At 44.2% G+C, this 15,967-nt stretch overlaps 1 long non-coding RNA gene across 1 annotated transcript in view; it reads left to right on the top strand.

The window, feature by feature from the left end:
- The first annotated feature begins 1,773 nt into the window (after positions 1-1,773).
- Positions 1,774-15,967, top strand: part of LOC114809160 — a 120,876-nt gene continuing 106,682 nt past the window's right edge. Inside the window, exon 1 of the long non-coding RNA XR_003756922.2 lies at positions 1,774-2,018. This is a non-coding gene — a long non-coding RNA (uncharacterized LOC114809160). The remainder of the gene's footprint in view (positions 2,019-15,967) is intronic.

Below are 15,967 nucleotides of genomic sequence, written 5' to 3'. Positions count from 1 at the left end.
CTTGTTCATCCCAAGCGCTTAATACAGTGCTCTGCACATAGTAAGCGCTCAATAAATACTATTGAATGAATGAAACAGATGAGTTAACTGAGGCTCAGAGTCTTGCCCAAGGTTACACAGCAGAGAAATGGTGGAGCCAGGATTAAAACCCAGGTTCTCTGACTCCCAGGCCTGTGCTCTTTCCACTAGGCCATGCTGCTTCTCATTCTTCTCCGTCAGATGGCCTCATGGTTCCTGGTATAGCTTCCTGCTTCCAGCATGCTCTGTGAACCTCCTGTTGAATGAATTTGTCATCACTGAGCACTGTGCTTCTCTCCCCACCAGACAGCCACATGACTCTTTTGGGTACCCCTCACCCCTGGCATCACTCCTATTAGGGCCCTGGGCATCATCCTATGACAGAGAGCCTCCTCTACTTGATGGGATCTAGCACTGGCTCTACTCCTTGTCACCGACGACCCTCCTTACCAACCTGCCTCCTACCACTCTAGTGGAACAGAGGAAAGCAGCCACAGCTTGGTTCCACCTCCACAAAATCTCAGGAACACTGGGAGGCCACTGCTGTAGCGGTCAGCATGGCTGCAGTTGGGATTGTGATCTTGAATTGTAAGGCGCCTGAAATTCTGCTCCCCTAACCATAGCAACCTTCTGATCCTGGCTTTTTATCCTTGTATTTTCTTTTCGTTTTGCTTCATCTCCGTTATGTGTGTGTCTCCTAGTTGTCATTTATTTTAATATCTGTCTCTCCCTCTAGACTATGAGTTTCTTATGTATTGTCTTCTCTCAAGCATTTAGTACAATGCTCTGCACACAGTAAGTGCTCACTAAGTTCCACTGATAGATTATGTGTCTGTTGCCAGTCCCCTGTCCCCTGTTCCCTTTTTTAATTTTAGACTGAGAGCCCCCCAAGAGACAGGATCCTTGTCTAATTCCAACCTGCCTATTATTTCCCTGGGCTTAATATGGTGCTCTGCACACACTAAACACTAAACATAAATACTATTACTACTACTTCTATAAGATTTCTGTAGGATTCAGCACAACAGGTGATACTTTTCTTGGAAAATAAAAGTTGGACTCTAAGCATATTTCTCTTAAATCACTCACTGTAGCCCTTTCATCGGTGAATATTCCTAGACTTTCCTGAACTAAATGATATACTTTGCCCAAATTCCTGTGGATTCAATCAATAGTATTTATTGAGCTCCTCCTACTGATTGTAAAGCACTGCAATAAACACTTGGGAGATTACAATAAAGTAGAGTTAGTAGACATAATTCCTGCCTTCAAAGAGCTTACATTCTAGTTGGGGGAGTAGATATTAAAATACAGTACAGACAGGGAAGGCAACAGAGCAAGGAATATGTAGGTAAATGCTGTGGGGAGGGATGAATATAAAGGAATTTAGCTGACACAGAAGTGAGGGAGAATATGATTTTAGGAAATACGATTTTAGTAGCAATATGAAAATAGGGATAGTGATGATCTGTTGGATATGAAGCGGGAGGGAAGGAGAGGAAAGCAGAGGATGGTAAATACCAACATTATTAAGACTAATTATCATCATTATCTTGCAGGTGCAGCCTCTCTTTAAGAGCTCCCAGGGAGAGGGATCTGGAGAAGCATCAGGTGACTGGTAGCTGTTTATTGCAGGTGATACCACTTCCAACCAGGTGCTTAGCATTCCCTTGATCCCTTCCTGACCATCTAAAAACCCCACCCCTCACCTGCCCTTTCTTCCTCCCTGCTCTAAAGTCACTTCTTCAGAGCCAGAGCCCAGAAGGATAGATTTTAAAAAGTTTGCTGGAGAGAAGCTATTTAAAAGTACAAGACAAAGTTAGTTTCAAACTTAAGTCTTGTCTGGGAAGGCTGGGCATCTTGTATCCTGTTGGGAGATGACTTGATTGATGAAGAAATCTGTTAAAACAGTGCTCCCTTCCTTTCCATCGCAAGGACAAAATTGAAATACGGAGAATACCCAATGTGGGCCAGACATTGATCACCTTGGGGCGTTACTTGTAAGTGAAGTAATATACTTTATGTAAGTGTTACCACTCCTCACTGTCTCTCATCACTTCTGTTCCTCCTCTTCAGTGCTCAGGTCTAGGACATGGATAACTTAAGGAGCAGGGTGAATCCTAAGAAGGTAATCTATGAGGGGGGAAGGTTGATTTATAAATGTAGTCTGGGGATGAAAGGAAAAAATATTCTAAGGGGTCTGTTGTAGTTACAGTGAAACTAAACTCTTGTTTGGAGATGAAAGCCTGGGAGGATAGATGGCTTTTAATGCCACAAAGAGAATAAGATATTTGTGACCACAGTGGTGATTGCCTTAGATGACTATGCTCTAAAAAGGGCCTTGGGGTGTAGGAAGTTCCAGAAAAGGGGAGCCTCATGCTTTCTGCACAACTCTCCTTCATTCTCTCCTTTCTTTTTCTATTTTTTCCCCCTCTATCTTAGAAAGCCTCCTCCTCCAGGAAGCAATCTTCTCAGCCTTGTTCCTTTGCACACAAGTAGGCATCTATTTAACATTTTGTGCTTACCTATTCTCTTAAGCATTTATCAAGTTACAGGAATATATATTTGTATCAACTTCTCTCATCAGCCTGAAACTACTCAAGAGATGTAATCCTTACACTAATTCCTTTAGCATGTCTTCCTAATTTTTATTATTTTTTCATTGGTATTTAAGAACTTTTTATGTGTCAAGCACTACTTAATAAATAACTCCTAGAATGCTCTCCCTATAATACACTCAGTGTTGTTGAAACAGTGGCTGATACAAGGATTTCAGGCTGATTCCAAAGCCCAGTTAAAGGACCTAAGGGAAAAAAATCACTTCTTAGGAGGATATGGGAGAGAGATCTGTAATTCCCACATGTGTACTTCTCAGTGCTTAGTTCAGCACTCTCCACATAGTGACTAATAAATCCTACTACAACATAGACCAGTGTTTTCAAGTAACATGAGAAGGAGGCTGTAAGCTTGTGGTCAGGTGACATCTCTACCAAATCTGTATTGTATTTTCCCAAACACTTAGTATTGTGCTCTACATACGGTAAAAAAAACTCAGTAAATACCCCTGACTGGTTCCCTCTCATTCTAGTACAGGTGAATTCCACATTTTTTAAAATTAGTTGCTCAGTACTTTCTGCCTCCAAGTATGCAGAACTCGGGGCTTTAGTGTTGAGGGATACTGCTAAAGCTGTATGAACCACAGTACAGGGAAAGTATTTTTACTTCAAAGTTTCTCCTACTCCTCACATGAGGTGAACTAAATGCCATTAATGAGGAAGGTCTCCTCCTGCAGGGAGTCTACAGTCTGTAGAGAAATCTGTGAGAATTGAATTAATCCGATTGACAGTATGCCCTGTAGTTCTAGGAACTCTTGGGAAGACTCATGAAACTCTTGTTTCTGGAAAAACTACTTTCCAATTGACAAGGGGGCAGACCACCGCTTGGCTAGAGCCCAGTGAGGAGAGAGCCCAAACTGGGAAAAATCTGATTAGACTTGCTCAAGAAAGACTGGAAAAGCATTTAAGGAGTAGCTCTTCATGTCTTTGCAAACAAAAGAACAGAGTAGCTGAGAAGGGACAGCTTCAGGCGAGTGATAAGGATGATTGTCCTGAAGCAGTTCATATTGATATCAAAGATCTTAAAGCTGTAGGCACTCTATTCAATTTAATAATAGTAATAGTTAAACGCTTATGTCAAGCACTGTTCTATGCACTAGGGTTTATACAACTGTAATCAATTTGGCTGTAGTCTCTGTCCCACATGGGGCTCAAAGTCTGAGGGAGAGCAGATGTTTAATTCTCATTTTACAGATGAGGAAATTGAGGCACAGAGAAATGAAGCGACTTATTCAAGGTCTCACAGCAGGCAAGTGGCAGATTCCGGATTAGAACCCAGATCTTCTGACTCCCGGCTTGTGTTCTTTCCAGTAGCCCATCCCTTTTGCTCCTGTCCATTTACTGGTGGTTCTCTCTCTCTTTCCTAGTCACCATCTTCTGCAGCTCCCCTGTTAATAAGTTACTAAAACGTAACTAATCCTGCTACAAATACATCTGGAGTCCCCTAAAGAAAGAGAACACAAGGGAGACAGAGTTTGAGTAGTTCATTTTGCTTAATGCTCTATTCCAGGCTGTGTCAATGCCACATAGGCTTCACAATAGTATTTGTAAACATGGTTGGGATTTCTCCATCAGTAGTGTCATCTTTGAATAGTAGGACAACACCCATACCTGTATACTCATTAACTGGCTGTCTAATTTTTATCCCACTGCATACTCTTTTCTTTCCTTTTCAGAATTCCAACTGACCGAGCCATATAGACAATGCTTATCATTTTATGGCTGACCTAAAATGTCCTAATACTGGTTTTCCAGAGGGTTGGGGTAAGGTTTCTACAGGGTGGATCAACAAGCCAAGCATGGTAAGGCAGGGTGGAAGGAGTGAGCCTGTGCACGTAAGGATTACAAGAAACAGAACAGACAGGTGAAAAAAGTAGCCAAAGCCAGTGGTTCCTTCTGCAGAGATTCCTGACCCGATAGGATGCCTTCGGGCTGCTGGCCCATATTAAGGAATGGGGGAAGAGCAAGTTGTTTCTCTTCTTTCGCCCTTATTCCAGTTGACTCTTTTCTGTGAATTTGTCTTCTCCTGAGGTGATATCTCCAACTATGCCTTTTTCTTTTTAATGGTATTTAAGCACTTACTGTGTGCCAGGCACTGTACTAAGCTGTACAGTCTCAAATCCCCATTTTACAGATGAGGTAACTTGAGGCACAGAGAATTGAAGTGAGTTGCCCAAGGTCACACAGCAGACAAGTGGTGGAGCCATTATCTGAAAACTAGCTTCCAGACCCATCTGCCACTTCTAAACCATGGTAGAACAGTGGATAGATCATGGGCCTGGGACTCAGAAGGTCATGAGTTCTATTCCCTCCTCTGCCGCTTGTCTCCTGTGTGACCTTGGGCAAGTCACTTCAGTTTCCATGCTTGTCACCTCATATGTAAAATGGGGATTAAGATTGTGAGCCCCACCTGGGATGGGGACTGTGTTCAACTCGGTTTGCTTGTGTCCACCCCCAGAGCTTAATGCGGTGCCTGGAACATAGAGCTAAACAAACACCATCGTCATTATTGTTATTACCAAATGGTCTGTGCCGGTCTTGGGCCTGCTGACGCTCCACCTGCTCAGCAGTGCTGTTCCAAAGAGGCAAGCTCAACCTGATCTGTGGGGGTAACCCAGAAGGAGGTGTTGTGGAGTTGGCAGTACTGATCTCTGGACCACTAATGGTGGAAACGTTACAGTTTGTCGGTTTAGTCTCCACTGAGGTGGTCAACTGCTCCAGGTCCAGCACCCTCTACATCCACCCTACTGATCTGATATGACTTGCCTCCTGAATAAACAGCCCTTAGTCCCCAATTGCTGGTTGGTTCTGTAATTATATCTGTAGAGAAGAGACGACTTTTTTAAAGAAACCCAGAAGGATTTCCATATTTCTAAAGAATGATTCTTTCATCAGTCACTGAGAGCCATTTCAAATCTCCACCCCCTTGTTCTCATCCATCCATGTGGGTGCTAAGGAGAAAGAATGGCATGCTTCTGACAGAGCTACCTTGTTTAAAGTGTAAATTGAAGGTTTTCTGGCTACTTGCATAACCTGCCCCAGGAGATGGTTAACTGATGCGAAAGACTCTGAACTTGGATTTTATCCCTCATTATGTCCTTTGCTGGTGACAGGGCCCAACCGTGTGAATTTGTTGTGGACAGGGATTGTTACTGTTTATAATTTTATTGTACTTTTTCAAGTGCTTAGTACAGTGCTCTGCACACAGTAAGTGCTTAATAAATATGATTCAATGAATTAGTGCAAAGAGCACAGACAGGGAATCAGGAATCCTGGGTTCGCTTAATTCTTCTGGGCCTCAGTTTCTGAATCAGTAACATGGAGATAAAATGTCTGTTCTCCCTCCCTCTCGCACTGTGAGGTCTGGGTGGGAGGGAAACTGTGGCCATTCTGATTCACTTGTATCCATCACAGTGCTTGGCACATGGCAGTATTCACTTAACATTTTTCCCACTGGAGGGGAGCTTAGATGGATAGACTTTGAGGGCAGTGATGTTGTCCTTTTATGCTCCAAAAGACCTTGAAGCTTGCACACAACAGATGCGTAATACATACTGTTGAAAAGGATCAATCAATGGTAACGAACACTTACTGAGTGCAGAGCATTATACTAAGAACTCAGGATAGTACGACAGTTTGTATAAACATTTCCTGCCCACAAGGAACTTACAGTCCAGAGGGTAATGTATTTGACCTCTTTATATAGAAGCAGGACCGCCTAGTGGAAAGAGCACAGGCCTGGGAGTCAGAGGACCTGGGTTCTAAACCCCATAGTCTGCTGTGACCTGGGGCAAGTCACTTTACCTCTCTGTAAAATCTGCAAAATGGGGATTTAATAACTGTTCTCCCTCCTACTTAGATTGTGAGCCCCTTAATAATAATAATGGCATTTGTTAAGCGCTTACTATGTGCCGAGCACTGTTCTAAGCGCTGGGATAGTTACAAGGTAATCAGGTTTTCCCATGTGGGGCTCACAGTCTTAATCTGCATATTACAGAAGAGGTAACCGGGCAAGTCACTTGACTTCTCGGTGCCTCAAAGTCACAAAGCCGATCAGCGGCAGAGCTGGGATTAAAACCCACGACCTCTGACTCCCAAGCCCATGTTCTTTCCGCTATGCCACGCTGCTTCTCTAAGTGGCACCCGATTTATAGTACAAAGTGAAAGCACCAAAGTTATTCCTGTTAATGTATTTAAATTCTTTCTGTGTTCCAACTATTGTACTAAGAGCTGGGGTAGATATGGTGAAATCAGATCAGACACAGTCCCTGTCACACAGTGACCTAAGATGCCCCAATGCTTTCTTCTTGCCTTTTGGTTTTTCCCTTCTCTCTGACTCCACTTCCTGACATTTCACCAAATGACAGGTGTTGATGAGCCTTCTAAAATCAATCAGTAAATCTTATTTGAGTGCTTACTATACACAGAGCACTATACTAAGTGCTTGGGAGAGTTCAATGTTTCAGATTTTGTAGACCTGTTCCCTGTCCAAGGTGAAAAACAAGTACGTTATCTGAATGCTCCTGCTGCCTCCTTCTCTCTCCCATCCCCACCACCTGTAAGCCATGTGAACCCCACTCCCTCCAGGGGAGAAGTGGTTTAGTTTTGTTTCAGAAGACAGAGGAAGATGTCATTCTGTTTTGCTTAGCAGCCTCAGCTTAAAACAAATGGCTTTAATACTTCTGTTGGAGCCAAACTTAGAGCCTCCAATTGCTCTCCAAATCTTTCTAACGTACTTTTTCTGGCCGGCCAGCAATAAAACAAATGAAATCAGCCACTATTTATCATGCTGAGGAAACTGCCCTGTAGATGGTACCAAGCAGGCTAATCAGCAGCCAGCAGTTCTATGCTTGAGTGTTCACCCAGAGTGGGCGAACCCTGATCTACCATGGACACTTTGTGACCTCTTGCCAGATGTGTCCAGATCCAACTTTTATGCCCTGGAGAAACTGTTTCTCACAACTAACCTAGTTTACAGCTGACTCCATCTCCACTTTTCTGGCTGCTCTGTGGTCACTGGGATGTTTATTTTTCTCACATGGAGGAGGATTCCTGCTAGTTAAGAAGTTTTAGTTCCCTAAAGCAGTGTTCTGCAGGAAGGCAGAGAAAAAGCACTCAGAGGTGATCCCACAGGCCAAGATTTAGGGTTGGGATTTAATGTCCATCCCTGCTCTTCAGCTACTCTATTAATGTGGCCAGGATGTTTATTAGATAGCAGAAACTCCTAGGCACAAATATGGAATTTCTAACTAACCCACATCCAACTGCCTCTTTTACTGAGGTGTGGTAGGGCTGGGGAGCGGGATATCTTGGGAAGGGAAGGCTAGGAGGCTGGCACACTTATCTATCGCTTTACAAGGGTTTTCCATTTATTCACTTTTTCCATACTCTTGCCATAATCAATTGCATCTATTTTTCCTTCTGCTCCTGCTGCGTGTATATAAATTATGCTTTCTGGTCTCTCCCATTACTCAGTTATATTATAAACTCCTTGAGGGCAGGGGGCCATGTCTTCTCTGCTGTGTTCCCAAGCCCCTGGCCCAGTGCTTTGCACCTAGTCACACTCAGTAAATAGTACTGAGTGAATGAATTAATCTAGCCAAGGAGAGTCAGATGACTCTAGCTCCTCTCAGCCAGTTCTGTCCCAGAATGACTGGCCAGTAGAAGTCAAATGGGCTTCCATTTGGCCAGGTCTGTCCATCAATCGATGGTATTTAACCACTTACTGTGTTCAGAATACTGTACTAAGCACTTGAGAGATTATAACGCAATAGGGTTTTTTAGATGTGATCTTTGCCCTTGAGGAGCTTACAGCTTTTTGAAGTTGTGCAGCCCCAGACCCATTCAATCAATCAGTGGTATGTATCGAGCACTTTGGGCAGAACACTGTACTAAGCACTTGGAGAATACAATACACCACCCCAGCCTCTGCTTCCTTGGCTCATTCTTTGCTCCACTCCTATCATTTGGACTGAATTTTTAGATCAGTCTCCTTTGAGGCAGAATGAGATTCTTTCCCTGTTCTGCTCTTGAAAAAGATGTCAAAGTGAATTTGAAGTAGGACGTTTAAGAGTGTCTGACCCTGCAGCCTTAGGGAGATCCCTCTGCCTGAATGATTTGGTATAGGTGGAACTAGTGAGCCCCATATGGGACATGTACTGTGTTTGACCTGATTATCTTGTATCTACCCAAGTGCTTAGTACAGTGCCTGGCACATAGTAAGTACCTAACAAATACCATTCATTTACAAGAAAAGAAAAGGAAACAAAACTGATCCTACTTGGGTCTCCCCTGGAGGGTTCCCCAGTAGCTTGGGGTGAGAGGAGAACAGGGCAGAAAGGAGGGCTGACTGGACTCAAGCCAAGTATAATCTGTGTCATGAAGACACCCACGAGACTGAGTTGGTGCTATTGCCCCCAGTTCCATTCTTCCATCACAGGCCCACAAGCTAGCTCTGTGTCCCCTTCCAGAATTTAGTGTCTGCCATAGTCAGGCCGGACAACCGGGGTCTGCTATCAGTCCTGAGGGATCCCTAAACCAGTTATGTCCAGGCACAGACCTCAGGGGATTCCCCCAACAAGCCCAATCTCAGAACTGCAGAGGCTGAGACAGCAGGCTAACATTTTCTGGTCAGGCCCCAGCTCCGGATGACCACCTTGTTGTATTCTGGGGAGGAGCAGCTGGATTGCCCCCCATTCCCAACATCAACACCTTTGTGCCACCTAAGCAATTAAATACAATTCATTGTAGAATTTATGCACGTACCTTATGTTCCATTGCTTCCTCCTTTTTTGAATGGGATTTGTTAAGCACTTACAGTATCACAAACACTCTTCTAAGATCTGTGATAGATACAAGGTAATCATGTTGGAAACAGTCCCTGTCCCACATTAGGGCTTACAGTCTGAAGGAGGAAGATGTAACCCTCATTTCACAAATGAGGTTACTGAGGCACAGAGATGTTGAGACTTGTCCGAGGTCACACAGAAAAGTGGCAGAACCAGGATTAGGACCAGGGTCCTCTGAGTCCCAAGCCCTTTTTTTTTTCACTAGGCAATGCTGCTTTCCAATAATAATAATAATGGTATTTGTTAAGCATGTACTATGTGTCAAGCTCTGTTCTAAGCACTGGGGTAGGTACAAGCTGATCAAGTTGGACACACTCCCTGTTCCCCATGGGGCTCCTAGTCTTAATCCCCCTTTTACAGATGAGGTAACTGAGGCACAGAGAAGCGAAGGTACTTGCCCAAAGTCACATGGTAGACAAGTGGTGGAGCTGAGAACCCAGGTCCTTCTGACTCCCAACACTTACTATGGAGCAAGCACTGATCTAAATGTCGGAGTATATACAGGATCATCACATTAGATGCAGTCCCTCTCTTTGAGGGAGGGGGACAGGTATTTTATCCCCATTTTTACAGCTGAGGACACAGATGTTAAGTGACTTGCTCAAGGTCACAGAACAGGTAAGTGGTGGAGCCGGAGCTAGAACATGGGTCCCCACTCCTAGGCCCATGCACTTTTCGTAAGGCTACCCTGTCTCCTAGGTGGAAATTACACTCTAGCAGGGAAAACAGGCATTAGATTCCTTGAGGGCAGGGATCATGTCTTTTACTGTTGTTATTCATTCATTCAATAATATTTATTGAGCGCCTACTCTGTGCAGAGCACTGTACTAAGCGCTTGGAATGTACAAATCGGCAACAGATATGCTCCCCAAGTGTGTAGTACTGTGCTCTACACAGAGTAGGAACTAAATAACTGTGGCATTTCTTACGTAATCACTATGTTCTAAGCGCTGGAGTAGAAAGAAAATAATCAGGTCTGACCCAGTCCCCGTCCCATGTCGTCTAAGGTAGATGGAGAACTAGTATTGCATTCCCACTTGACAAATAAGAGCGGCTCAGTGGAAAAGAGCCTGGGCTTCGGAGTCAGAGTTCATGGGTTCGAATCCCGGCTCTGCCACTTGTCAGCTGTGTGACTGTGGGCGAGTCACTTAACTTCTCTGTGCCTCAGTTACCTCATCTGTAAAATGGGGATTAACTGTGAACCTCACCTGGGACGACCTGATTACCCTGTATCTCCCCCAGCGCTTAGAACAGTGCTCCGCCCATAGTAAGCGCTTAACAAATACCAACAACAAAAAAAAAATAAGCAAACTGAGGCCCAGACAAGTTTAAGTGACTTCCCCAAGGCATGTGGTGGAATCAGGATTAGAGCCAGGTCTTCTGACTCCCACACCTATGCTAGGAATGCACCAGGTCAGAGTACCCGTAACAGAACTGAGTTGAGTGAGTGCCAGTAATAACTACTTAGCACAGGAGCGTTGGGGACGGGGAAAGATTTGCCCACTTGCTCCTTCCTTTCTGCCCGCTCCATCTCTGGGGCCCAAATCGAGGGGCAGGACAATAAGAGCCCAGGCTCTTGCGAGGTGGAGCCGGAGTAAACCCGATCACTCTGTCATTTTACCCAGTGGTCTCCAAGTGGGAAGCCGTAAAGGTCTGGCAACCAAGAATCCCCTGCTCAGACAATTGGAGCTGCCACTGCTGGCCTCTGCACATCATCCCGTGCCTGTTAGTCACTTTGATCTAAATGCAGAACAGTGTCTCTAATTAGTAGCTTCTGATCAGTCTGGGGCTAAGCCTACACCTGTCGAAAGGAGGAGGGAGATAGGGCCATCTACTGGTGGAGAAGATGGAGTTTGGATTTTTCCTTGGACTCATCTTTAGCTTTCGTTCATTCAGTAGTATTTATTGAGCGCTTACTATGTGCAGAACACTGTGCTAAGCGCTTGGAATGTACAATTTGGCAACAGAGAGAGACAATCCCTAACCCCGGACTTACCGTCTAATCGGGGGAGACAGACAAAAGCAATAGCGATATATAGAATCAAGGGGATTTTATTAACAAAATAAATAGGGTAATAAAGATATATTCAAATGAGCCAATTTGACCCTGGGCCTGTGAACTAAGGCTTCTCCCTGGAGCCCGGGGCCCCCGTGGCTCAGTGGAAAAGAGCCTGGGCTTCGGAGTCGGAGGTCATGAGCTCGACTCCAGGCTCTAACACTTGTCAGCTGTGTGACTGTGGGCAAGTCACTTCACTTCTCTGTGCCTCAGTTACCTCATCTGTAAAATGGGGATTAAGACTGTGAGCCTCACGTGGGACAACCTCATTCCCCTGTATCTCCCCCAGCGCGTAGAACAGTGCTCTGCACATAGTAAGCGCTTAACAAATACCAACATTATTATTATTACCTCTGAGACCCCATACCCCTCCAGTGTCACAATTAGAGAGGACATTGAATCCCCCGCTTTGGAGTAGAAAGACGCTGACTGGGTTGCCGTCCCTAAAGTCCGTCGATTTAAAATTATTGGACATCGGAGCATATGGACAAGTACGCAGGCCTCGGGCACAGCCAGTTGGGACTCCGTCTTGCTTGTCACCCTCTCGGCTGGTATATTTTTTGACAAGCTAGTTGTCTTCCTTCTGAACCCTCGTTTCCTACCTCTTTGTCACAGAGTTGCTACCCCATTAAGAAGTGATCTAGCAGGGAGAGCCGGGCATAGAATTAAAACAGGAGGGAGCCTTTTAATTAAACAAACAAGTCAAAGCTCATAATGGAGCTGACGAGTGACTGACTGTTGAGGGAGATTTTGCTGGTGTCGAACAATATCGATCAAAATGCCACACTGCACCTTCCCTTCGCTCCCTGGCTCATGATTAGAGAAAATAAATCACTCCTCTGTGGATTGCTTTGCAAACCTTATCCCTCCCTATTTTGGGGGTGCTGCTGACAGTCTCAGGGAGGAACTGACCATTTGTCACAGATCATTTGAGTGGAGCAAGGGAGAGACCCAAAGAGGGATTATGAAGATGACCTCATTGGGGATTTTGCTTTGAATCTGTACAGCACGTTTAGTTTTCCAAAGCACTTTCACATCAGTGATATCATACTGGACTCTTAATATCCCTGTGAGGTAGAGGCAGGGAAGATAAGCTCTTAGCACAGTGCTTTTCACTCTATAAATACTTGATTGAATAGGAAGAGACCTGAGGCGATTTGGTTTTAAGAGGGCCAGAGAGCTCTGGTTGAAACTTGGGTTTATTGCTTGTTTCTGTTAGCAGAGGGGTTTTAATTGTGATCCTAGAGACATGACAATGGGTCACATTAACATTTTAACCTTTGGTGCCTCTTTCTTGACAAATGGAGTGATGATAATATTGTGGCATTTGCTAAGTGCTTACTGTGTGCCAAGTACTGTGCTAAGTGCTGGGATATATTGGATACAGTCAGATCAGACACAGTCCTTCTCCTCCATGAAGCTCAGAGTATAATGGGGGAAGGAGAACAGATATTTAGCTGCCATTTTACAGATAAGAAAACTGAAATACAGGGACACTGTGACTAACCCAAGGTCACAATGCTGGCAAATCATGCAGTCAGGGTGAGAAAAATGATTATCTCACTTGTTAAACACTGAAGCACTCTACAAAGTGCTGGGTAGATATAAGAGAAACAGGTCCCACGTGGGACTCACTGTGTAAGTGGGAGGGTTAGCAGCTATTGAATCCCCACTTGCATTTGAGAAAACAGAGGCACAGAGAAGTTGTGGCTTGCCCAAGATGGCAGCACAGGCAAGTGATGGGGCTGGGATTAGAACTCAGATCCTCTGGCTCTGTATTTTATCCACTAGTCCACGCTGCTTTGGCCCAGGAGATGAGTGTTGATCTCAGCCTAGTAGTCATGAACCAAAATCCCCTCTTCCTTGAGGAAAAGACAAAGGAGTGGATGTAGAATCCACAGTTCAGGAAAGGATTTGGTATTCACTCTTCAAAATATACTCCAGATAAATCGACAGGTGAACCCAAAATTAGTTATGATGCAGACTGTTTCCTCTCTTGAGTTTTGAACACCAGCTAAAGAGATACTGGAACCTTGGAAGCAGATGTATTGCCAAGTGGGTCAAATAATTTCTTTAAAAATCATATACTTGGCCATTTTTGTTAGCCTCAAAGGCCTGGATGAAGCAGAGCGCAATAGTTAGTGTTGACTCACAGTAATTCCATCTGGGGGACTGTGGCTGAGACTCCTCACCCTCATCTCTCACTCCCTCCGCCCTGTCTTCTCCTCATCTCCCACTTCTGAGCACTTCTCGTCCTCCCTTAGCAGATCTCACTCCCACTTATTTCTCACGTCTTCCTTCCTATTCCTCACATCACCCCACACCCACTCCTCACACTTTTGTAGCCCCCCTCTTTTTCATTTTTCTGTCACAGCCCCAAACTCACTTCACCCATCCTCCCCTCTCCAAAATCACAATCTCCATCTCACACTCCTCACTGGGAAAGGCGGTTTTGCCACAGGACACAAGGGCATGATAAGGATGGAGGTTTGTTTCCCCAGGCATTCCAAACATGTAAATATGCTCCTGCCTAATTGTTTTTTTAATTGTTCATGTTAAATGCTTACTATGTGCCAGGCACTGTACTAAGTTCTGGAGTAGATACAGGACACTCAGGTTGGACGCAGTCCATATGCCATAAGGAACTCAGTCTTAAATCCCCATTTTACTAATGAACTAAATGAGGCACAGAGAAGTTAAGTGACTTGCCCAAGCTCACTCAAGAGGCAAGTGGCAGAGTTGGTATTAGAACCCAGGTCCTTCTGACTCCTAGGCCCATGCTCTATCCACCAGGTCACACTACTTCTCTAATTACAGGTAAAATTAATTAATGAAACCATTTCAAATTGCCCTTGTTGTCTCGGCAGATTGGTGGCTTTCTTTAGCTTGGAAACGTCAGCATCCTATGCTCCTATTTTGTTCAGGGGAAAGAAGAATTGGCCCCAAGGAAAGGAAACAGTGGAATTGTTTAGATTACTTTTCTCATTTGGAAAATGAAACAATTAAAATGTCAATTTCTTGGCTTGGACTGGAAAGGTACTTGAATCTCTGTGTTTTCCCTTCTGCCCTGAGGCTTGCGTCTGCTCAGCTCTGGTTCTGGTTCTGTGGAGTCTCCACTTGATAGTGCAATCGTGCAGGGAGTCATTGTTGAACCAAACAGATTTAAGAACATTTGTCCTTTACTCCAGGATTGAAAACTGACCAAGAATGCACTGCCAGTTTTTAACTGAAAACTGCACTAGGAGGAACTAAACACAGGGTACCAATAGATGTGTGTGAGGTTTCTGTAGGAACTGTTGCCTGAGAGTTCAGTTATAATTGGCACCTGACTGACCTGTCTCTTGCTCTAAGATGCCCATCTGCTAGGCTTTATATAAGGTTTTCCCTGTCAATATGCTTTATTCATTACTAAATGCTTGAAGAGATTTTTACTGAATTACTTTAATTTACTAATTTACTTTAATTGAATCAATTAATTGAAATAACATATTGAGTGCTTATTTCTTTTTTTTAAAAAAAAAGCATTCATTCATTCAATTGTATCTGAGTGCTTACTGTGTGCAGAGCACTGTACTAAGCCCTTGTAAGACTACAACCATAGATACCATCCCTGCCCGCAATGAGTTTACAGTCTAGCACTTGAGTGCTTACTATGTACCAGGCACTGTACAAAGTGCTGGGATAGATACAAGGTAATCGGGTGATAGATACAAGATAATCAGGTTGGAGACAGTCTGTGTCCCACGAGGGAATCACAGTCTTAATCCTCATTTTACAGATGAGGTAACTGAGGCACAGTGAAGTTGTAACTTGCCTAAGGTCCCACAGAAGATAAGTGGTGGCGCTGTGATTAGAACCCAGATTCTTCTCATTCCTGGGCTCAGGCTCTTTCCATTAGGCCATTCTTAGGAGAGTACCTTAGAGTATACAGACATGATCCTGGCCCTCACGAAGCTTCTACTTGTCAGCTGTGTGACTGTGGGCAAGGCACTTAACTTCTCTGTGCCTCAGTTACCTCATCTGTAAAATGGGGATTAAAACTGTGAGCCTCACATGGGACAACCTGATTACCCTGTATCTCCTCCAGTGCTTAGAACAGTGCTCTGCACATAGCGCTTAACAAATACCGACATTATTATTATTACTATCTTGCATGAGACAGATGTTCAAATAATTTACAGGTGGGGGAAGCAACCGAGTAAATGGCTATGTACACAAGTGCTTAGTGGTACAGATGAAATGCAGAGTTGAAACAAGGGAGGGGAAATGGAGTGGAGAAATTAAGGAAGGTTTTATGGAGGAGATGTGATTTTTAAGAGGGCTGTGAGAATGGTGGTCTGTCAGATATGAAGGGGGAAGGAGTTTCCAGGAGAAGGAAAGATATGAGCAAAGCTTTGTTAGCGTGAAAGACTAGAGAGAGGCACAGTAAA

The sequence above is a fragment of the Ornithorhynchus anatinus genome, chromosome 2 (assembly GCF_004115215.2).
Source record: "Ornithorhynchus anatinus isolate Pmale09 chromosome 2, mOrnAna1.pri.v4, whole genome shotgun sequence".
In the NCBI taxonomy this organism is placed as follows: domain Eukaryota; kingdom Metazoa; phylum Chordata; class Mammalia; order Monotremata; family Ornithorhynchidae; genus Ornithorhynchus; species Ornithorhynchus anatinus.
This window is presented reverse-complemented; position numbering and strand designations above follow the sequence as displayed.